Source organism: Gracilinanus agilis, chromosome 1, assembly GCF_016433145.1.
Source record: "Gracilinanus agilis isolate LMUSP501 chromosome 1, AgileGrace, whole genome shotgun sequence".
NCBI classification, from domain to species: domain Eukaryota; kingdom Metazoa; phylum Chordata; class Mammalia; order Didelphimorphia; family Didelphidae; genus Gracilinanus; species Gracilinanus agilis.
Window position 1 is genome coordinate 514,036,199 of NC_058130.1, and position 25,132 is coordinate 514,061,330.

At 36.7% G+C, this 25,132-nt stretch overlaps 1 protein-coding gene across 1 annotated transcript in view; it reads right to left on the reverse strand.

Annotated features, from left to right (window-relative positions):
• LYN (LYN proto-oncogene, Src family tyrosine kinase) overlaps positions 1-21,865 on the reverse strand; it is a 140,073-nt gene extending 118,208 nt beyond the window's left edge. The window contains exon 1 of the mRNA XM_044666245.1: positions 21,569-21,865. The gene's annotated coding sequence lies outside the window, so the exon portion shown is untranslated. The remainder of the gene's footprint in view (positions 1-21,568) is intronic.
• Between the last annotated feature and the right edge of the window lie 3,267 nt (positions 21,866-25,132).

Sequence of the window (25,132 nt, forward strand, 5' to 3'; positions counted from 1 at the left end):
CCAGAGTCAGATTTAGGCTGTTTAGGTAGAACTAGATGGAAGTGCCCAAAAAAGACTTGTGGAACAGATCAATTCATGAAACACAAAATACAAGAGTTTAGCCAAGCGAAAAGACATTCACAAAAGGTACCTGTTACAACATAAGTACCAAAAAGGGCAGCAAGAGCACAACTTTTATTTGTCCTTCCAAACATACTTCTGTCACATACCAAGTAGGAAATCAGTTATAGTAAGTACTTTTGCTCCTGCCCAGGTAGCCTTCAAAGTTTTGTCCTTCTTGTCCTTCTCTCTGCTTTCTCTAGCTGCTAATCTCATCTGCTCTTGTATGCAGATGTCTCCTAAATCCATGTCTTCACTTCTAATCTCTTCCCTGAGTCCCATCTTTAAATGTCTGACCACTGTATATCTCCATTGGGATAGCCTAATAATATAGCAAACTCAAACCCTATCATCTTTCTCTGCCCTTCCCACCACAAAACCATCCTTTTTGACTTCTCCCAACTTCCTTATTTTTTACTCAAAGACACAACTATTTCCCATCAACAAAATTCAAAGGACTTTGGAACATTCCCTCTTACTCCTGATTTTTACCTTTATGATGCCTCTCAAATTTATCTCCTTCATTTCCATTAACACTGCTTCTACCATTTTTTCACTTAAGTTACAACAGTCCTTTAAAGCTGGTCTCCTAACCTTTCTTCCTCTCTCTGGTCTATCCTTTACACTACTTGCCAAAATAATTGTTGTAACAGTGTCCTCACTGCCTCCTGTTCAAAGTATTCTAATTGTTCCCCATTGCCTACCGTATAATTTTTCAAATATCAATTCAACAATATTTCCACCCAGGTCTTTATAGTCCTACAGGTCCTGGTTTCAACCTAACATTCTTTCCCACATACTCTATGGTCCAGCCAAATTGGACTAATAGCTTTTTTTTTTTTAAACCATCACCTTCAGCCTTAGAATCAATACTATGTGTTGATTCTAAGGCAGAAGAGAAGTAAGAGCTAGGCAATGGGGGTTAAGTGACTAGCCCAGGGTCACATAGCTAGAACGTGTCTGAGGTCATAATTGAATACAGGACCTCCCATCTCTAGGACTGGCTTTCAATCCATTGAGCTACCCAGCTGCCTCTGGACTAATTACTTTTGTGAATCTGTACAGAGCCTTGTATGGTAGTGGCCTGAATGAGAATGTGTCCTATGACTCCATAGAGAATCTAAACTACCTTGAGTAAATGTAAATAGCAAAAGAAGCTCCAACTATTCCATGGGAAAACCTGCATGCAACCCTGGATTATCCCAGGCACTACGTCTTCTTTATTCTGTTTCTATATTAATGGCCTGAGGTTGGTGTGAACATTCCCCTTGTTACTTTGTCCTGCTGCTGCTGTCTTTTGTGAATAAACTCCCTAAATTAACCGAATTACCCCTAATATAGGCCACCTCTTCATTTTGTATCTCATTATTCTCTAGGAGATACACCACCCTACAAGTGGCATAATCTGTGCAGAATAGATCTTCCCCCTTACATATGGTATAGTTGGTAGGATAATCTGACCATATAAATCTTATGTCCTCACAAATCTTTAATCTCTAGTACACATTGCTATCTTATTTCTACCTTTTAAATTCCTCTTCTTCCATCGCAAGTACCATCTCCTTTCCTTAATTTTTTCTTACTCCCTTCCAGATAGAGGTAACCCATCTTTCTCCAAATACCTCTTGCCTCTCCATTCATCTAATTCTAACTCAAATTATAACTATTTGCATGAATATCTTATTTCCCCACCCACTTGATCTCTTAAAGGTTATTTAATGAAAGGGATTGATTGGATTGTTTTTTTTTCACATCATGATATGTCCATACCTGCAACTTAATAAATATTTGTTTACTTGAATTAGTTTCCCAGTAAATCTCTCCCTTTCTCCCTTAGCCATTTTGCTTCCTTCACCATCATTCCTTCTGTCCATCTTTCCCCTCCCTATTTGTCATTTCTCTAGCCCCTGAAAACAAGAAGGGTTTAGGGCCTATAGAGGAGATAGTAAAAGGAAAATCAATGAAGCATCTTCCTGTCAATTCTATAATGAGATAATAGAGAATATTTTGAAGCAAGCCATATATTTTTTCATCAGTTTAGATGCAGTGTTATCCTTCCTTTTAAAGAATGCAAAGAAGAGGGATATATAGCAAGGCAAAAAGATGGGTTGGAGCCAAGATAGAGGAGTAACTAGAGCAGCAGCTCCGTTTCACCACAAAAATCCTCTCCAACGAAGATTAAAATATGGCCACAAAATGAATACAGGAGTGAAAGAACCAATAAGTAGACAGAGTGAAACAATTCAAGAAAAGAAAAACCCAAAAGGTAGGGAGAGACCATCTGGGGAAAAGAGGTGAGAAGGGAGCAGAGCTAACAGGAGGCTATAGCAGGGAGTGAAGAGCAAGCCATGAGCAAAACACAACCCCTAACCCCACCCCACCCCACATCTGTTATCAGAGGTTGCAAACTTAAGCTCTAGATAACAGTCAGACCCTGAGATCCTGATCAGGTTCAGACTGAGATGAAAAGGTTACACCCAAACCTGAGGAAAGTTTTTAAGCTACCAGCATCTCAAGTGTCAATTGAATCAGTGGGGGGGGACTAGGGGGGGAACCTCTCAGAGCTCTCAGCCCTCAAACCATCTGGTAAACTAGTAACAACCCAGAAATAAGCTGAAAATAGCATCAAGGAAGGCCTGAAGTTTAAGAGGGTACCCCAACTTCCTAGAAAACAGAGCCTACCTATAATTAGGAAAAATGAGCAAACAACAAAAAAAGCACCCAACTAAAGAATTTTTATGGAGACAAAGAGCAAGGTACAGACACAGAAGGGGACAGAGAAAGTAAAGGAAATGCATGCAAAGTCCAAAAGAAAAATATGGATTGGACACAGAGTCTGGAAGAGATCAAGAAAGACTCCAATAACCAATTAAGATAGGCAGAGGAAAAATGGGGAAGAGAAATGAAAGTGATGCAAGAAGAAATGAAAGTGATGTAAGGAGAAAAAGTGATACAAGAAGAAAGGAAAATAATGCAAGAAGAAATGAAAGTGATGCAAGAAGAAAGGGCCAAATGAAAAAGGTGAACCAAAAACTGACAAGAGGAAAACCAAGTCTTAAAAATCAGAAGTGACCATCTAGAAACTAATGATTTCATGAGAAATCAAGAAACAATAAAGAAGAATCAAAGGAATGAAAAAAAGCAAAGGAAAACATGAAATATCTTATTGAAAAAACAACTGGCCTAGGAAAAACAATTTGTGAATTATTGGACTACCTGAAAGCCATGATGAAGAAAAAACCTGGACATCATATTACAAGAAATTATCAAAGATAACTGCTCGGAGATCCTTGGAACAAGAAAATAAAATTGACATTGAAAGAATTCACAGATTACCTCCAGAAAAAAATCCTCAATTGACAACTTCCAGGAATGTAATAGCTAAATTCAAGAGCCATGAAGTCAAAGAAAAAATACTTCAAACAGCCAGAAAGAAATCATCCAAATACCATGGAGCCACAATCAGGATCACATAGGACCTAGCAGCTTACAATCCAAAGTCACTTATTCAGCAAAACTAAGTATTTTCTTTCAGGGGGGAAAATGGTCATTCAATAAGATTGAAGATTTCCAAGCATTCCTGAGGAATAAACCAGACCTAAACAAAAAATCTGAAGGCCAAATATGAAACACAAGAGAAGCCAAAAAAGGTAAATAAGAAAGAGAAAATTTAAAGGACTCATTAAGGTCCCTTATATAAGATCCTTATATAAGGTCTAAATGTTTATATGTCAGCATGGAAAGAGGATTTCTGTAATTCTCAAAAATTACTCTTAGTAGTAGAAAAGATAGAATATTTACAAATATATAAATTGTCTAGATTTAGCAAAGAAGAAATAGAATACTTGAATAATCCCATCTCAGAAAAAGAAATTGAACATGCCATCAAGGAACTACCTAAGAAAAAATCCCCAGGGCAAGATGATTTCAAAAGTGAATTTTATCAAATATTTAAAGAACAACTAATCCCAATACTGTACAAACTATTTGACAAAATAAACAAAGAAGGAGTTTTACCAAATTCCTTTTATGACACAAATATGACTGATTCCAGAGCAAAGCAGATCAAAAACAGAGAAAGAAAACTACAAACCAATCTTCTTAATGAACATAAATGCAAAAATCTTAAATAGAATACTTCCCAAAAAACCTTCAGCAAGTTTTCATGAGGATTATTCACTATGATCAGGAGGGATTTCTAACAGGAATGCAAGGATGGTTTAATATTAGGAAAATCATCCGTATAATTTACCATTTCAACAAACAAAATAACAGAAATCACATGATTATCTCAATAGATGCAGGAAAAAAACCTTTGACAAAATACAACACTCATTCCAATTGAAAACACCAGACAGTATAGGAAGAGATGGACCTTTCCTAAAAATAATAAACAGTAGATATTTCAAACCATCAACAAGTATCATCTGCAATGGGGATAAGTTAGAAGCCTTCCCAATAAGATCAGGAGTGAGACAAGTATGCCTATTCCACCTCTATTATTTAACATTATACTAGAAATGCTAGCAGTAGAAATTAGAAAAGAAAAAGAAATTGAAGAGATTAAAGTAGGCAATGAGGAGACTAAACTATCACTCTTTGCAGATGATATGATGATCTACTTAAAGAATCCTAGAGAATCAACTAAAAAACTGGTGGAAATAATCAACAACTTTAGCAAAGTTGTAGGACACAAAATAAACCCACATAAATCATAAGCATTTCTATATATTTCCAACACAACTCAGCAGTAAGAGTTAGAAAAAGAAATTCCATTTAAAATCACCCTAGACAATATAAAATATTTAGGATTCTATCTGCCAAGACAAACACAGGAATAATATGAACACAACTATGAAACACTTCCCACACAATTGGAAAAACATTAACTGCTCATGGGTAGGACAAGCTAATATAATAAAAATGACAATCCTACCCAAATTAATCTACCTATTAAGCGCCATACCTTTCAAACTACCAAAGAACTTTTTTGTAGAATTAGAAAAAATTATAACCTAAGTTCAGCTGGAAGAACGAAAGATCAAGACTATCAAGGGATATAATAAAAACAAATGTAAAGGATGTGGGCCTAGCAGTACCAGATCTTAAACTGTACTATAAAGCAGTGGTCATTAAAACAATCTGGTACTGGCTAAGTGGCAGAAAGGTGGATCAATAGAATAGACTAGGGGTAAATGACCTCAACAAGCTAGTGTTTGATAAACCCAAAGACCCCAGCTTTTGGGACAAGAATTCGCTATTTGACAAAAACTACTGGGAAAATTGGAAAACAGTATGGGAATCATTATCTTACACCCTATTCCTATACATAAGATAAATTCAAATTCAAATATATAAGATAAATTCACAATGGGTAAATGACTTAAATATAAAGAGTGAAATCAAAAATAAGCTAGGTGAACATAGATTAGTATCCCTGATAGATCTGTGGGAAAGGGAGGAATTTAAGACCAAGCAAGAGATAGACAACATTGCAAAATGGAAAATGAATGACTTTGATTATATCAAATTAAAAAAATTTTTGTGCAAACAAAATTAGAAAGAAAGCAACAAACTGGGAGAACATTTTTATAACAAAACTCTCTGACAAAGGTTTAATTTCCAGACCATATAAGGAACTAAGTCAAATTTACAAAAAATCAAGCCATTCTCCAATGAACAAATGGTCAAGGGACATGAATAGGCAGTTTTCACACAATGAAATCAAAACTATCAATAAGCACATAAAAGTGTTCTAAATCCCTCTTGACTAGAGAAATGCAAATTAAAACAACTCTGAAATACCACCTTATACATAGCAGACTGGCCAATATGGTAGCAAAGAAAAGTGATAAATGTTGGAGAAGATGTGGCAAAATTGGGATACTAATACACTTCTTGTGGAGTTGTGAATTGGTCCAACCTTTCTGGAAGGCAATTTGGAAATATACCCAAAGGGCTTTAAAAGAATGCCTACCCTTTGACCCAGCCATACCACTGTTGGGTTTCAAATTTAAGATCCAGATGTTTACTAAACAACAAAGAGATAAAGAAAAAAAGACTTGTTCAAAAATATTTATAGTCACACTCTTTGTTGGTGGCAAAAAATTTAAAAATGAGGGAATGTCCATAGATTGGGGAACGGCTGAATATGGAATGTGGTATCTGATGGTGATGGAATATTATTGTGCTGAAACTGAAAGGAACAATGAACTGGAGGAATTCCATGTGAACTGGAAAGACCTCCAAGAATTGATGCAGAGCAAAATGAACAGAACCAGAAGAACATTGTACACAGAGACTGATACACAGTGATGGGCAAACTATGGCTTTCAGGCCAGATATGGCCCCCTGAAATGTTCTGACTTTATTCCTAATCTGACAAATACAATGAGTAGGATACAATACAATGAAACTTTGAAAGAGTTGCCTTAGAAAGAGATTGACAGATGAGCATTTCCTTTCCTTTAACCATCTCTTTAAAAAGTTTGCCCATCACTGAACTATGGTACAATCAAATGTAATGCACTTTTCTACTAGCAGCAGTGCAATGACCCAGGACAATCGAGAGATACTTATGAGAAAGAACACTATCCACATCCAGAGAAAAAACTGTGGGAGCAGAAACACAGAAGAAAAAAAATATGATCAATCATGTAGTTCGATATGGATATGATTAGGGTTTTGATGTTAAAAGATCACTCTACTGCAAGTATGAATAACATGGAAATAGGTTTTGAACAATGATACATGTATAACCCAGCGGAACTGCTTGTCAGCTCTGGGAGGAAGGAGGAAAAAGCAGGGGGTGGGGGTGAGGGGGGCAGGAACAATGAATCATGTAACCATGGAAAAATATTCTAAATAAAAAAAGGGGGAAAAAAAGATGTTGGATGGAACAGTAGTAATAGGCTTATCCAGAGGACAAAATATGTTCCCAAAAGGTCATAGTGCTGATTCTCCCCCCCAAAAAGAAATATATACCCAGACTTCTCTAAAGGAGAACTTCATGGTAAAGCTTTTTGGTTTAAAGTAAAAATTTTGGAAGCTGACATTTTGGGTTCTTTATTCCCATTTACATTTAACTAACATGAAGACACAATCACCTGTTTCATCGTATTACAGATATGAGATGTGGTCCTCTAGCAAGTAAGCTCCATTATTCAATCAACGAATAAAATAATATACACTAATAATTTATCATAGATAAGAAATCAATCTTACCAAAGAAAGATTTAACTACATACGAATGAAAATTTCCATACCAAAACTACAAGAGTTAATTTTCTTTAAATCAAAGATAAAGTTATATGCTATGTTTGGGATTTGGATCTGACTTTTTTGGTAATTTTTTACATATCAGGTTTTCTTGGAAAAGAGATAAATTAAGGAGTAGGCATTTGCTTTAGACAAGAATTCAGTATATATATATATNAGTAAAAATTTTGGAAGCTGACATTTTGGGTTCTTTATTCCCATTTACATTTAACTAACATGAAGACACAATCACCTGTTTCATCGTATTACAGATATGAGATGTGGTCCTCTAGCAAGTAAGCTCCATTATTCAATCAACGAATAAAATAATATACACTAATAATTTATCATAGATAAGAAATCAATCTTACCAAAGAAAGATTTAACTACATACGAATGAAAATTTCCATACCAAAACTACAAGAGTTAATTTTCTTTAAATCAAAGATAAAGTTATATGCTATGTTTGGGATTTGGATCTGACTTTTTTGGTAATTTTTTACATATCAGGTTTTCTTGGAAAAGAGATAAATTAAGGAGTAGGCATTTGCTTTAGACAAGAATTCAGTGTATATATATATATATACATATATATATATATGTCTATATCATAAAGTAACTAATTCAACCAAGATGCTTAAAGTAAGAGTTATGTTTTATAACAATTTCTTGGGAAATACATCTACTGTTAAGAGTAAGGGTTTCTTCTGTATTGTTTGGCTTGCAATGTTTTGCTTTGACTTAGCATCAAAAACCTTTTGTGAGTACCTGTTGTACCAGACAGGAAAGGGTTTTCATTGTTTTGGGTTTACCTTGTACCTGATCTCAGAAGGAACTAGCTGATAGAAAATTAGACTTGGAGTCAGACAATGTTTTTCAATTCCGAGGCTGGACTTGGAGTTGCTTGATTTCAAATTTAAGATTCAGATGTTTACTAGCCCTGTGACCCTGGGCAAATCACAGCTGTATCCAGTTATGTGACCCTGAACAAATCCATTAAAATGGAGATAATAGCATAGTACCTCCTAACTACTACAACCATTACTATTAATAGAGCACCTACTTTAAAGTTGTTTTGAGAATCGAATGTATAAATATGTAATATATACTTACAATGCATAATAATTATATAACATATAGATGGCACAGTATATAGAGCACTGGACTTAGAATCATGAAACGATTTCAACAGCTGTGTGACTATAAGCAAGTCACTTAACCTTTGCCTATTACAATTTCCTCATCTGTAAATGGGGACAATACTGGCACCTACCTCTCAGGGTTGTAAAGATAAAATAATATTTGTTAAGCATTTTATGAACCATAAAATTCTATGTAAATGCTAGCTATCTTGTTATTAATATATAAAAACATCTGTAAGGCACTTTGCAAACCCTAAAGTGTTATATAAAGGACAACTTGCATTTATATAACCCTCTAAAAATAAGCGATACATACAATCATTTGAAATTTATAGAATAGTTTATGATAATGAACTTTATTGTCAAGACTGCATTCTTCTGATGTAGAAATGACTTGCCCATGGTCACACCAACTGTTAGTATCAGGAGTGGGATTTAAATCCAGATTTATCCTGATTCCAGGATCAGCCCTCCTAGATTTGACCTAGATTCGATGTCAGAAAACATACCTTTGAAGTGATCTAACACAAGCCTTCTAATTTTATAGATTAGGAACTTGATGCTCACAGATGTGAAGTGGTTTGCCCAGATTACTCAGTATTCACAATCAACATTTGAATTCAAATCCTTTGACTCCAAATCTTGCAGTCTTTCAAATGTACCATACTGTCTTTTTCTTCCTACTATACAGTGTTGCTTCTTAAATAGGTAGAGGCAAAAAACTTTTTGAGTAATCACTTTTTGAGTAACCATTTTTCCCTTGCCAAAAGTCGGTGAGAAGAAATGAGAAAACATCAATGCCAGGATTGTAAGAAAAGTGGCACTCTACTGGTAATAACTCAGGTTACCCTTCTGAGGCTCAAAGAGTAGGAGGAAGTGTTCCTTCCTCTGATACTTGAGAATCTCTTCTTCCTCAAGCTTTGCTTCTACATTGAGCAACATAGTTTCCTCCATGGAAAGGAGAAGTGACCTAGTTAATCCCCCTTTTACTCTCCCCTGTCCATAGTGGAATTGACCATAATTTATAGGAATAGTGAAGTAGTAGAGAGATGTACTGACAACCTGCTCAGAAGCCTAAACAACCAAAGAAACCATCCTGTTGCCCTGTTGTCTGTAAAGTGCTTTGCAAATTTTATAGTGCACTATATAGCCAATGACATATATATATATACATATATATATACTAGCTTAAATACTTTCTATGTGGCAGTTATTATCATTGTAGTATTTTGATTAAGCATACAATACAACTAACTCCCAATTTGATAATAAAGAAATAGAGAAGAGGAGGGAGGGAGAGGAAGAGGAAAGGAGATAGGAAGAAGAATGAAAAAAGAAGAAAGGAAGGAAGAAAGAAAGCTCTAATAATAGACACATGTGAGGAAATTCACAGATACCTTGCTTTGTACCTGATCCTACCCAAAAAGAGGAGGAGAAAAAAAGAGAGATTTTAAAAAGAAAGGTTTACAAAATATACATTGGGATTACAAGAGAGATCCACAGACCCTACAAAAAACAGACAGAAATATTTCCTATATGGAGATCTGAATTGTAAAAAAGAAAGGAATCAGACCAAGACTCTTTCCCAGTGCTTTCAGAGTACACGAACTACCTTATTAATCCAATCAAGTGACCTTAATTCCATAATTTGGAGACATACATCCACCTCGTTCTGGAATATAACTTTTAGATGTCCTAATAATTCTCTCCATATCCTTGATTTTTTCATTCAATTTCCTTTTTCCAGTTCTTCACTTATAGAGAAACCTGACCCTTTACTGAGGATATCACATGAGGATAACATTGAGGTTAATAAGTGGAGGCCACTTCTTCCAGTCCACCTAAGAGATAGGGCCAAGAGGAAAAAACAGCACATGTACAGTGAACAATCAAAATATGTATAATGACCACATCAATGTAAACAGAAAGAACTACAAAACAATTAAAATTACAAAAATTTCACAAATTTACAAATAACAAAAAACAAAATGAACAAGCATGGCCTTAAAGAAATTAGAAGAGACTCCCACCTCTCTCTTTTGTAGATGTTGAGTTACATGAGTATGATATATTATGTATAATTTCAGATTTTTAAACATATATTGATTAGTTTTGCTGTTTATTTCCTTCTTCCTCATTTTATTTTTTCTTTCAAAACATGTGTTATATGAGATGGCTCTCTGAGAGAGAGAAGAAGGAATATCAAGGGAAATTTTCTGATGACATAATAAAACAAAAGTTATCAATAAAAATATTAAAAAAATAAATATATGCATATTCTTTGTCCTCTACTGCTGCTTCTAGAAAATTCCTCCACTGCCATCCATAAATGACTTTTCGCTTTCAAAGCCCACATGATCCCAATATATCACCCTCTTTCCATTTTTGTCATTGCTATCTATCATATTTCATATCTTTCTCCCAACTTTCTCAGTGGCTGAATCATCTACTCCTAGTTTTCTATTATCCATAGGGGGATTAATATTCACTTTGGTGACCCATCAAAATGTTCATCTTTCAAATCATACTTATCAAATTCAACAACCTACTTCTCTACTTCATTCCAATCAAACACTACCATGGTTATACTTAAGACCTTATCCTCTCCTTACTGTCTCCTCCTCTTCACAGCACCTTAATGAATGTTTTCATCAAGAGTCTGGTCTCATCTTTCTATTCTTAATCTCTATCTTTCTTTCCCTACGTAATTCCACCCATGTCTTTGACTATGACCCTTACGTCATAAATTCTGAATTTTGCAGTTCCAGTCTTTATATAGCTTTGATATTACAAAAATATTTCTTCATCTACCTATGAAACATTGCCTGGATATAGGATTTCAGACTCAATATGTTCAAAACCTACCTTTCCCCAAAACCAATTCCTTTTGATTTTACCATTTCAGAGACCACCACCATCCATTCTGCCTCCAATGTTTATTACCCGAATATTTGATTCTTCCCTTTTCCTTCCCTTTCAGATGTGAACAGTTACTGTGTCCTGTCGATTCTACTTCCTCATCCCTACATATCTCTTCTTCTGTTCCAGCCATCCCAACTCTTATACAAATATCATGACCATTGGCTTGGGCTATTGCAATAGGCTTGGAAGAGTTATTCTTGCCAATCTCTAACCCCCTCCCCCATTTGTCTTTCATACTGATGCCGCAACATTTGTTCTTATGCATAGACTTGGTCTTGCTGCTTCTCTTTTATTTTCCCAAATAAAATTCAAACTCATTTGTCTGGCATTCAAGGTCCCTACAATCTTATACCATTTTAGCTTATCAGCCTTCTCATATTCATGTCTTCTAAACTATATGATTCAGAAAAACTAGACTACTTACATGCCAGATACAATTCCACTTCCATATGTTTGACACTATTTTCTATAATTCAACCCTCTCTATCTTCTTCTTTATGTGTTTAATTCCTATTCATCCCTTAAATAATAATAAAGTACCTGACTCCATGAATTCTTGATTTCTCACTCCTCAGACCTCACATAACCCTGTTTTACAACTCTCTAACATACTTATTACATAATATAGTGCATTCTAGTTATTTGTGTTCATGCTTTGTCCCACTACTGAATTATAAGGCTAAGTGGACAAGGACAGGTATCTTACCTAAACTTTATAACAGATAACTCTAACATAGCATTTTACACAAAAAGGGTACTTAATTTTTTGGGGTGAATGAACAAACTTTTAGCAGTATAAGTATTTGGTTACTACACTGTAAAAAATAATGATATGGGGGCAGCTAGGTGGCACAGTAGAATGAGAGCCAGGCCTAGTGATTTGAGACCCTTTGTTCAAATCTGGCCTTAGATACCTCCTATCCGTGTGACTCTGGCCAAGTCACTTGACCCCCATTGCCTAGGTCTTACTGCTCTTCTGTCTTAGAACCAATATACAGCATTGATTCTAAGATGGCAGGTAAGGACTTGAAAAAAAGAAAGGAAAGCATGATTTAGAAATACAGTCTCACATTGTATGTGTGTGTGTGTGTGTGTGTGTGTGTGTGTGTGTGTGTGTGTGTGTTTGGGGTGGGGAGAGCAGAATGTATGTAAAAAGCATTTCATTTTGAGGCAGACCTCAGTTCAGTCCTGTGTGTGCTACTAATTAACCTTTCTGGATTTTATTTTCCTCATTTATAAAATGGCAGAGCAGAGGAGGGGGCTAGACAAGATGACCTCTGAGGCCTCTTCCGATTTTAAACCTTTGATCCTATAAGCTATAACTTCCTTCCCCAGACTCCCAGTTGGTCTGATTTGGAAGCAGATGGGCTTCTCAAAAGGCAAGTAAAAGAGGAATTCAATTAAGGAAGCAGTAAAGGAGATCTCAATTCATCTACCCACCTCAAGTCCAGAGGTTCTTATCCTAGAATTCAAGAATTTGATTTTTAAAAACATTTTTATAATGGTATTTCATTAAAACCGGTTTCCCTTGTAAACCTATGTCTTTCATTTTATGTTTTTACAAAAATTATTCTGAGAAGGAGTCCATACTTAAGACCTTATCCTCTCCTTTATTATCTCTTCCTTGACCACCTAGGAGTCTATTACAAACACAGAAATGTTAAGAACCCCTGCTCTTATAAAGGTAATTATTATGAGAACATTTTTTTAAATAGTAAAGTTTATCACCAAATTATCAGGAAAAGAGTTAGGGTAGCCAAGTGAGCATAGAGTAGAGCTGAGAAGTGATGATCCCTTTCATGTTTCTTAACTGGGTTGTTCCATCTCTCTTTCCTGCCAAAAAAAACAAATTGAAACGCTACAACTCTACTAACAGAGAAGTACCCATGATGAATATTGCCCTGGGTGAATAAAGAAATTTACTCCCCCCACAGATCTACTCAGGGAGAGAAAAAGAAATCTGTTTAGTATAAAACAAGAATGAAGAAAGATCTAGTGAGATAAAAATGGAAGCTTTTGCTGTCTCTTCAACATTTGCTGGAAAGCGCAATATCTGCTGGTTATCTACTGTCATGAGGTTCTTAACCAAGAATGTTTCACCCAGAATTTCATCAGTATTCTTCCAGTTAACTGAAATCAAGACACTCTCAGGGAGGGACCGAAACTTTGAAAATCTCAAACAAGGAAGTTCAAATTTCCCAAAACCAAAGAGTCTCACTCCTGCTTGCATCTTCAGCCTTCTTCTGAGTCCTGCTCCCATCCCTATTATAGATTTATATTTTTAGAAGTTGTGAAAGTGGCAGTCAAGATGGCAGATTAGAGGTAACTCATGTTAACTCTCAATATTCCTCTACAAACAACTTTAAAATAACAACTCAAATCAAATTTTGGAACAGCACAGCCAACAAAAGATAAGGATGAGAAATTTTTCTGGACTAAGAAAACTTAGGATTTAGGATGTATGGCAGAAGAACTTTCTAACACCTGAGTGGAAAACTATTTAGAGCCCACAACAGTGGCTACAGCAGCAGCAGCTTTGGGAACATTTAGTTCAAAGACAATATCAGGGTTGGACAACTGGTGAGAAGAGATTGCAGAGGACTTTTTGCTGACACTGAGTATGGCTGGCACTGAATAGCAACTCTATTGCCCTTAGGCAGTTAGAGGTTGCAGTAGAGAAGAGCACTGGGAATCATTCACAAGAGAGCAGAGTCTCTGGTTGTAATTCTAAGATAGAGTGCTAACACCTGTTTCTGCAGGGTATCAGGGCTCCTTCCTAGGTAAATTCCAGAGCACAAACCAGGAAAAATGCCCTTATATCTTAGATTTAGAGGATAAAATAGAAATTGAAAGAATCCATTGATCATCTTCAAAAAGAATACCAAAATGAAGATTCCCAGGAATAGTATAACCAAATTCCAGAGCTTTCAGGGCAAAGAGAAAATGCTTCTAGCAGCCAAAAAGAAGCAATTTAAATATTGTGAAACCACTTAGGTTTATAATCGAGAATAACCTACCCAGAAAAATTGAGTATAATCTTCAGGGAGAAAAATAGGTAGTTAATGAAATAGAGGGGTTTTAAGCATTCCTGATAAAAAGACCAAAAATGAATAGGAAACTTGACATTTAAACACAAGACACAAGAAAATCATAAAAAGATAAACACAAAGGAGTAATCATAAGTGTCCCTATAAAGTTAAACAGTTTATGTTCCTACATGAGAAAATGATTCATGTAACTCCAATATGGATTTTATCATTATTAGGTCAGTTGAAAGGGTTTAAGTAGACAGAGAACATGGATATGAGTCAATTATGTTGAAATAATTCCCCCCCCCCAAAATAGAGGGTGATTCACTGGAAGAAGACCAAAGGGAAAGATAAAATGGGGAAGTTTTTTCTCACATAAAAGAGGAGTACAAAGAAAAGCTTTTATAATGGGGGAAGGAGCAAGTAATGCTAAAACATCACAGAAAATGGGTTCAAAGAAGGCAGAATATACATACATACTCAGTTGTTAATAGAAATGTAACTTACTCAAGAGGGAAATAGGGGAGGAAAGGAAGAGATAAGAGAAAGGAGGGAGGTGATAAAAAGGAAGATGGATTAAAGGAGACAGTGGTGAGAAGCAAAAGAGATTTTTGAGGAAAGGCAGGATAGTAAAAAGGGGACAAGAAGAAATAGGAGAAAATGGGATGGAGAGAAATAGACAATGATCATAACTGTGAATATAAATGGGATGAGCTCATCCATAAAACAGAAGCAGCTAGCAGAATAGATTAGAAACCTGAATTTAATATGTTGTGTAAAAGAGACACATTTGAAACAGAAAGACATGAAAAGAGTTAAAAGAAAGGGTTAGAGCAGAAGCTAATATGATTCAAAGTAAAAAAGATAGGTATTGGCAATCAGTCATGATCTCAGACAAAGCAAAATTTAAAAAGATCTTATTAAAAAGGGAAAATCAGGGAAATTATTTTGCTAAAAGGTACTACAGACAATGAAATAATTTTAAAAACTTGTATAATAAGTTTCTCTGATGAAGGCTTCATTTCTCAAATATATACTGAGTATAGAACTAAGTCAAATATGGAAAAACAAGAGCCAATCTCCAACTGGTAAATGATTGAAAGGTAGGAACAGGCACTTTTCAGAAGAAATCAAAATTATCTATAGGCATGTAAAAAAAAGTTATAATTCACTATTGATTAGAGAAAGGCAAATTAAAACAATTCTGAGGTATCATCTCACATCTATCAGAAATGAGAAATGCTGGATGGGATGAGGGCAGGAGACAAGGTACATTTATGAACTTTTGGAGTGGTGAAACAGTTCAACCATTCTGGAGGGCACTCTAGAGCTACATAGCCCCAAAGGGCTATAAAATTGTGCGCACTCTCTGACCCAGTAATACTACTTGGTCTGTATATCAAAGAGATCAAGGGAAAAGGAATAAGACCTATATGAACAAAAATATCTATAGTAGCTTTTTCTATGGTGGCAAAGAATTGAAAATTGGGATGTTCACCAGTTAGGGAAAGGTTGAACAAATTGTGGAATACGACTGTGGGGTATTATTTTACAGTGGGGAATGACAAAGGGAATGGTTTTAGACAAAAATGACAAGAGCTATATAAACAGATGAAAAATTGAAAAAGAAGAAGTCTTTAATCAGGACTAGGAATAGGGTCCATTGGTTCAGCTGTCACTCAAGAATCCAACGCCACATACCACACAGGGCCTACTACACCCTGGGGACTCTGGGAACTGTATCCTTGGGAGAAGGCACCATACTAAATGCCAACTCCAATGTCAACTCCACCCTGGGAGAAAACACCATGCTAATTGCCAACTCCTAAGAGAGACAGAACTGGGGGGGGGGGCGTCTCTTATACCCTATTGGAGAGTTTTCAATGGTTAGCCTGCAGAGACAAACCACAGTCTGCAAAACTTTGCAGCCAGCCTCAAAGGTACCACCTACGGGTCAGCTATAACACATCAAAAGCAAGGGTCAAACTCAGGAACTTGGCTCCTGAGAGGAGACTTTAACATAATAAGGAAAAATAAAGGGCATTTAACATTAACTATGTCCACAAATCCCACCTAAGCTAAGGGTTCCCAAATAGCTCTAAAGTCCATATTCAACCCCAAAACAGGGCTGCTGAGGTTTCTCAAAGGGCAAAGGTAAACTGAGTCATCCAAATTTCTCATTGACAAAGAGAAAGGAGAAAGATCACTTAGAAAGTAGCAAAACAAATGTAAGAAAATACAGAAACTGTATGTGTTTTAAGTCCCATAAAACTGCCAAATTTTTCAATATTTGTGACATTCAAAAGAGACTCTTTATGTTTTCTTCCATGTTCTTCTGTTAATTTCACTAAATTTTACCAAGTTTTCAGAATCACTAACATCTCTAATTCTCCTCCACTTAATCTATTATTAAGTCATCATTGCTCTTCCTCATCAGCTAACGCCATATTCTCCAGAATGATGGAAAATTAGGTCCCATGAGAAGGGACTACTTTTTGGGCACTTCAGACAAAATAGTAGATGTTGCAAAGGGCACAAAAGAGCCTCAAATGGACAGGAAGATGACAAAACAACGATGTTTACTTTGAGTAGTATCTAGGGACATCAAACGCCACAACTCACACAATACTCTATACTAAAGATTCTTAAATTTTTATGTCATAACCCCCCACTTTGGTAGTCTATTAAAACCTATGGATCTCTTCTCCTAAAAATAAAATATGTAGGATTACAAAGAAAATCAATTAAATTTTACTATAGTTGTTGAAATAATTTTTAAAGTAACTTCACAGTCCTCAGGTTAAAAACAACAACTCTAGACTAAGTAAATTCAGAAATAAAGGACAGTTCATTAGGAAGGGAAAGCACCTGAGTATGATGAACACAAGAGTTTAGTGTTTTCAGATTGAGTCTCCTCAGCTTCATCATGCTCCCTATTAATCAATTTCTCCTTCCGGCCTCATCTTATTAACTTTTTTCCTACCTATCTTGCCCCTCCTTTAAATCAAGTTTAGATAGATGAAGTCCAGTTTAAAATAGACTCATTTTAGAAACACATAGAATCAGGGGAAGATGTTATTACTATGTTCCCCTTACGTGGAAATGTGATAAATAGTGTTTGAATTCATTAAATTTGATATTTTTTTCTATTAAACATTGAGGAATCTTTGCTAGGGCCTTAGGTAGGGAAATCATTGCCTTAATTATTAATTTTTTCAAGACTATATATATGTATGTGTGTGTGAATGTTACATGTGATATAACATTAAACATAATCTATCAGGATAATATATATTATATGAGGTGATTCAGCTTCCATTTCTAACTCTGCTATGATTCCCTGAGGCACTTGAAATTTAAAGTTAAATAAGACTTTAGAAATCAATTAGCCCAACCCTATAATTTTATTCATGGAAACCAAAGTTCAATATAACAAAGTATGATATAAATTTGTTGTTCAGTTGTTTTATTTGTGAACGACTCTTTGTGACCCCATATGGAGTTTTCTTGGCAAAGATACTAGAGTGGTTTGCCATTTCCTTCTTCAGTTCATTTTTACAAATGAGGAACTAAGGCAAGCAGGGTTAAGTGATTTGCCCAGGGTTACATAACTAGTAAATTTCTGAGGCCAGATTTGAACTCAGGAAGATGAGTCTTCCTGACTCCCAGGTTGGCACTGTATCCATTGTACCACTAGCTGCTCATACTGCACCTTAGGATTTATAAAATACTTTAAAATATTATCTCATTATTTTACTTAAAAAACTCTAAAGAGGAAAGTGCTATTATTACCTCAACTTTGCATATAAAGAAACTGAGGCTGAAAGACATCATATGTCTTGCAGAAGATGATACAGATTCATAAGTTTCTAAGATGGGATTAGAACTCAAGCTGTCCAAATTCCAGGGCCATAGCTTTATCCACGGTACTACCTAAATTCCTAGAATTGATCAAGGTATGCTTACTGAATGCCTTCTCTGTGCCCAATAGCATGACATACCTAGCATTTTAAGGTGTATAAAGGGCTTTACAAATATTCACTCATGGATCTTCACTCAACCCTGTGTGGTAGATGCAATTATTATGCCCATTATACAGATGAGGAAAGTGACTAGTTAAATGACTTGCCTAGATTACATAGCTAAGTGTCCATGGCAGAATTTGAATTCTGTTCTTCTTGACTCCAAGTCCCATCCAATGTACTGTCTAGCTGTCTATATAGATGCTATATATTTCTTTTTCAATTAATTTTAGATAAACATAACTTTTCATTAATTTATAAGGTTAACTTAAAATATCTTAATAGCTTGAATCACTTCAAAGCACAAAAATTCTGAAAAATTCTTTTCTTGATACAAATGTTAAATAATATAAACACAATGATTTGTCTGCTGCTCTAAAATATTTTTCCCTCCATAGAAATAATGAAAAGAAAAAGAGAATTGATCTTGGAGTCTTTCCACATATATTTAAAACACAAAGACCAAACCTGATTAAGTGACAAAAAGTCAACTATTAGCACTTAGTATCATACTTCCCCAGGATAGAAAAACAACCTTTTTAATAGATTATTGATAATTTGAGAGCTTATCAAACTAAACCAAGACCTTTCTAAACCATGATGTTAAATGGCCAATGGGGGAAAGGAGTGTCATTAATTGTAATCGTTACTAACCATTAAACCAAAGATTTAGTTAATCTTTTAAGGATGGCAAGGTATTTTGCATGCATTATCATGTTTGAACTTCACAATAATCCTATGGGCAAGGTACATTTAATATGATAATTTTACAGTTGAAAAATGAGTCATAAAAAGGTTAAGTGACTTACCCACTACTAGAGTCATAAAACTAATAAGTGTCTGAGAAGGGATCTGAATGAAAGTCTTCCTGAATTTATCTACAATTGGGCATGTTTATTTAAATAGAGAAAAAAAGACAAACCAACCCAAAGAATACTTAGTTTTCATTCTCCCTACACATTACTCTTCTCATTTAATAACATTCTCAATATAGTGATCACTGATGCTTTATTACCATATACATTATAGAGAATTAAAATTCCCAAGTCTTTGAAAATTCATAAAGAGGCTTATTTGATTAGGAATTCCTTCATCTAACATTGAGAACCTCATCTAGGTCCAAAAGATCACCAAAAAGTTTTGATTAACTTGAATTTTTTCTTTCTTCTTTCTTTTTTTTGTTAAGATGCTGATACTGCCCTTGGAAAAATTTTAATCTTTTTTGTTTCTAACATCTTTTCTTGACCTTTTCTTTTTTTTAACTTTTACTTTAAAAAAAATTTTTCCTTTGACTCTCCAAATGTTCCTCTTTTCTCCTACACTCATGTATTTTTCAGGTTCAGACATTGTCTTTGTACTCCAAATAGCGACGGCAACTCTAGAGCTTTTATTATTGGGCATTTAAGTTAGGGGATGTCTTATTTTATGAAGATGAGATTATATATTGCAGAGACTCCCTTTCTTACACAGAGATGACAGTATGGCTATATCTGTGCAGCATAAGTTTGTCACAGACTAACTATTGAGTAAGAAACCAACAAATTGAGCAAAAATCCTACCAGTCTAATATTTTGGCAATAAAGCAATTCGACTGAATTTGGATGCAATTTGGATCCTTAAAACATCTCCCTCTTTCTCTGCAGAGTAATTCAACGGACTTAAAAATCAGGCCAAAAAGTTCAAATGCATTAACTGCATCTGGAAAAAGCTAAAGAAAACGAGATCATGCAGGAAAAGTTGGAACTGCAGCTACACCCTTCCCCCAGCGCAAAGGAAAAGCAAACCTCTGTAAGTCTCAAAATAACTCTCACTTCCTTACTAAAGGGCTGGACAGCTTATCAGATGTCCTCAAGCCATGTCCCCCAATAACGGTATGACCAGAATCCCTGAAGACATACGACACAAAACTCAGCTTCCTCTTTAGCCAGAAATGTTTTTTTTTTTTTCCTCCTTTTTTCTTTTTTTAAAAAAGGCGACATTAAGTTCACGCTTGGTGTTGATTCACAGAGCAAATCTTATTCAGAGGATTTGGAAGTAAAATTCTATCTCGGTCACTCGCTACCTGTGTGACCATCCCTTCTCTGGGCCTCAGAATCTTCATCTAGAAAAGAAGATTGTTTCTAACTAATCGCTAATTCTCTCCCAGAGAAGAGAACTGATTGTATTTCGCAAGCTGAAAATTCCCCCCATAAACCTCTGCCCCTTGATCGGGAAAGAGAAGGTAACTTCACCCTACCTTCTGGGAAAGCGCGCTGGAGGCGGAGAAAGCCCAGCAACCTTTTCAACCTGCTAAAGGGACGTCCCACAACATCCACTCTCACTCAGCGAAGCCCAGCATACACACAGCTCGAGGGAACAGCGTTCAAAGAAATCCAACTATCCCAACTCCCCAAGTCAAACCAAAACAAAAAATACCACCTTCTACCCCCACCCCGTCCAGCCGACGAACCCCCAACACCACGCCCCTCCTGGGCTCAGCGCCCGTGACAGGTAAAGCACCTGCAGTGATTTCCAACCCCCATCCCCTGCCCGCCGCTTTGCAGACGCCCACTCGTTTTTCCTGTGGCCAAGAAAGTGGGGCGGGGACCTGAAATCAACAAACCTAAGAGTACCTTAATCAAGAGCTGAGATACCAGGGAGGGGAAGAAGCTTTCTCCCCACTCCAGTTGACCAAGGGATTCTGCGTGCCCCACCTCTTCTCTCTTCGGTGCCAGGCGCTTTTCTTGTACCTCCCCCTCCACCCCGCAACGCTCAGGCTCCGTCTGTCTCGGTCTCTGTCTCTGTGTGTCTCTCTCTCTCCCACTCTCTCTCTCTTTCCCCTCTCCTTCTCTCCCTCCCACCTACCCCATTCCCTCCTTCCTCTCTTTGGTTTTTGGACCAATAGCTTGCTTTTCGGCCCTCATTTCAGCGCTATTCTCCCGGCACAAAGTCAGCGCTTAATAAATGTTTGCTGACGTGCAAATCTGGGTCTGGCAGTTTGAGCCCCGACCCAAAGCTTTCCTCTCTAAGCAGCCTCGGCGCCTCTCCCCTAGGCGACGCCTCCTCCCATCCTATCCCGATCGAACTGCCGAGTCCCACGATCCGGTCCGCTACTCACCCTCCTGGCTTGCAAAGTTAGGGTGTCGCGCTGGAGCTCCACGGTGACTTCGGCCCAGTTGGAGGAAGGGGTGGGGAAGACAGTGAGGGAGGCGATGCCCAGGGAGGCTTTGGGGAAGGGGAAGAAGGGAGGAGGGAGGAGAAAAGAGGACGAGGATTGGGGGAAAGATTTCGATCTTTCCTGGTAGAAAGGGAAAAACCCCTACTGTGTTGTGGCCGACTGAGGCCCACCAGCGAATGGGGGTAGGGTGGGGGTAGGGCTGTTCTTCCAGGGGCCAGGAAAAAGTCTGGAGCAGCCCCAGAGTTTCGAAGCAAGATCATGCAGCCAGAGAGGAACTAAGCTGGGTTTCTGGGGGTTGGCTGAAAGGTTCCCAGCTACTTCCTGGTATTTCGATTTGCATACACAGTCTTCAATGGGGGAGGTGGCCCTTGGATCTTTTTTTGGCTTGGTTTTACTCTTCTGTGTGTCCATCCCGAGAAGCTTTGGGGTGGGGGTGGGGGGTGAACGGAAACCGGGCAAAGCCAAGTGAAGATTTGTGTCGGGACTGGAGCTGCATTTCCGAGACTTTCAGTTTAGATAGAGGTGAGGTCTCTCTAGAATTTAGCCCTAGAAGGGACCTAGGAGAGTGTCTACAACCCTACGACCCCTTATTTTACAGAGAAAGTCACATTGGAGTTACATCAAGTAATAGTGGCAGAAACAGAATTTGAACTCGGAGTTGATATTGGGTTCTTTCTGCTACCCCATGCCACCTCTGATAGAGGGGAAAGGATAAGAGTGTTTTGATGTTGAAAATATGAGATACAGAATAGTGGATAGAGAGCTTGTCTCCCAGCCAGGAAGAACTCAGTTCAAGTTCGTTCTGGGATACATATTGGCTGTGTGATCCTAGGCAAGTCACTTCTCAGCAACCCAGAAATCTCAAAGACTATAAAATTGATATGCAGGTGCAGCTAGGCATTGACAGAAAGAATTCTTTAAAATAATAAAAAATAACTCAGTTTAAAAAAATGAACTTAGATGGAAGTTAGAGTACAAAAAGCACATGAAAATCCATTTTTCATAGGAGAATAAGGCCCATATAATTAAGTGATTTGCCCACTATTACACAGGCAAAGCAGAGTCTGGATCTGAACCTATGTTCTCTTCCCCATTCATTTCACTCTACCATGACCGTATGTCACATCTCACACTCCTTCCAGGAGTCAATTGTAGGATTTTTCTTTCAATCTAGTCATACCTACTTTTCAGTCAAAACAGCCTAATACTCCCTCCTCAGCTGTAAAAGCTCTCACAATCTTTCTTCTATCCCTCTGGGCAGTTATAATCTAACCCCAAAGGAGTTATTGGACAAGTGCCATTAGGAAAATCCCAGCCCAACCCCCTAATATACCCACATCCCTTTCCTTCAGACCCTTTCCTAACTGTGACAGGAGCCTCACAGCCCCTAAGAAGCTAGACTCTCCACTTCAGGGAAGTAACAAATGAATAAGAGCCCTGTTCTCCCCTTTCTCCCTTTTTGTTTGGGATAAAACAAATCTCACAGGATTATCTCAGATGAATGGGTTGCATTTTGTACCACAGATCTCATTACATTATCTTTCCCCTGAAATCCAACCCTCTTCCTAACTTTTCTATCTCTGTTGAGAGTTGTCACAATCCTTCCAGTCATCCAGGTCAAAAACCTGGGTGTCATCTTTGACTTCTCACCATTTATCCCCACATTCAAGCAGCTGACAAATCTTGGCATATTCTAGATGCACAACATTTCTCGTTTTGTCCCTTTCTCTCTTCTCACAGTTGGTTGCATCACTCCAGTTCAGGTCCTTATCTCTCACTTGACCTGTTTAATGGGGTTCTGATTGTCTTCCTTGCCTCATCTGTCCTTCAGTTCATTCTCCACACACATGCCAAAGTGGATTTGCATAAGCTTGTGTCTGACCAAGTCATCCCTGAACATGGCTCTTTGTTGTTACCTCTAGGATCAAATATCAAGTCCTCTGGCATTTAAAATCCTTCACTACTCGACCCCAGTCCACCTTTCTAGTCTTCTTATACATTCCTCCCCTTCATGCACTATAAGGTCCTGCCAAACTGGTCTCCTCTTACTGTTTCTCATGCTCATACAAAAATACAACTAAAGTATACAAACATGAATAGAAAGTTGAGGTCTGAGGTAATGCATTAAGCGGAATGAGAGAATGAAAGAGGAATAGATTTGTATGGAAAAGTTGCTGCTGAGATGGAAACAGAAACAATTCTCTTTTGCTTTTGCTGTTACATTGTTTATAGTGAATATCAATATAGGAAGAAACATGACTCCTGCTGAAAAGCTTTTCTGCTCACTGACAGTTATGACCTATTCATGTGATTCTTACTTTGTATATCTTTCAATAGAAAAGTATTCACCTGCTTTACTAGCCACACTGATCAAATTAATTTAATAATTATTAATCATTACAAGTCTATCCTATCTCCCAGGACATAGAAAAGTTTGTTTCTTTATCTGTTTTTAATAATGAAGTATAGTCAATCATATTATTCTCAAGAATGAAAAGGTTTTTTATATTATTAAGAAATAAAATTAAAAAAATTTTTAAATATTGCTTTTTCATAATTTTATTTCTATTTTTGTTTTACTCTGTATGTACATACTATATTAATACAGTAGTACATGTATTTAATTCATAACTATACATACTATATATCCCTAAAGTCTTAATGTAATTTTAAACTTTAATAGCTTATATAGTATATTGTTTATAACAGTGGTTCCCAAACTTTTTTGGCCTACCGCCCCCTTTCCAGAAAAAATATTACTTAGGGCCCCTGTCACATACTATCACCGCCCCCTTACAGTTATTCACTGCTCCCAAATGCACCTGTGGCCATCACCACTTCCCTGGATCGCTGCAGCACCCACCAGGGGGTGGTGGCACCCACTTTGGGAATCACTGGTTTATAATATGTAGCTATCTCTCCACATCTCTAAGTTGAGAGTGAGGCTTCTCTCAAGATATGGAAAATCCAAGTAAATTTTTTTGTCCCTCTCTTCATACCAGAGAAGAAGTCTGAATTTTTTAATAAGATATTTACAATACTTTATTATAAATTTTGGGTTAAGTATCTAGACATAGGTATCTGTAGGTCAATGTTAAGCTATCTCTACATTTCTAGTCTTTGTGTGTTATCTGCTAGCTTTTTAAAATCTTTTCCCAAGTCAATTTTTTTACTTAAGTTTAAAAAAATAAATTGTATTAATGATATAAAAATAAAATATGTTGATATTATATATATTTTATGCATTTCTGAGTTTCTAAATTTTTTCCTGATATCTTCTGATGACTTTTACCTCCTCTGTGTCTTCTTCAAATTCCAAAAAAATTCCCATTTAATTTCTTATGCCAACCCACAGTATATCCAAACCTTGATGGGAAAAGTCTCAATGTGGAAGGGATACCTGATATAGTACAAAATTATTTTTCTGTGTGTTGAGAATGAAAGCTCAAAAATATTTTAATGATAGAGGTGCACAATCAAAAACATTTGGAATCCACTGTCTTA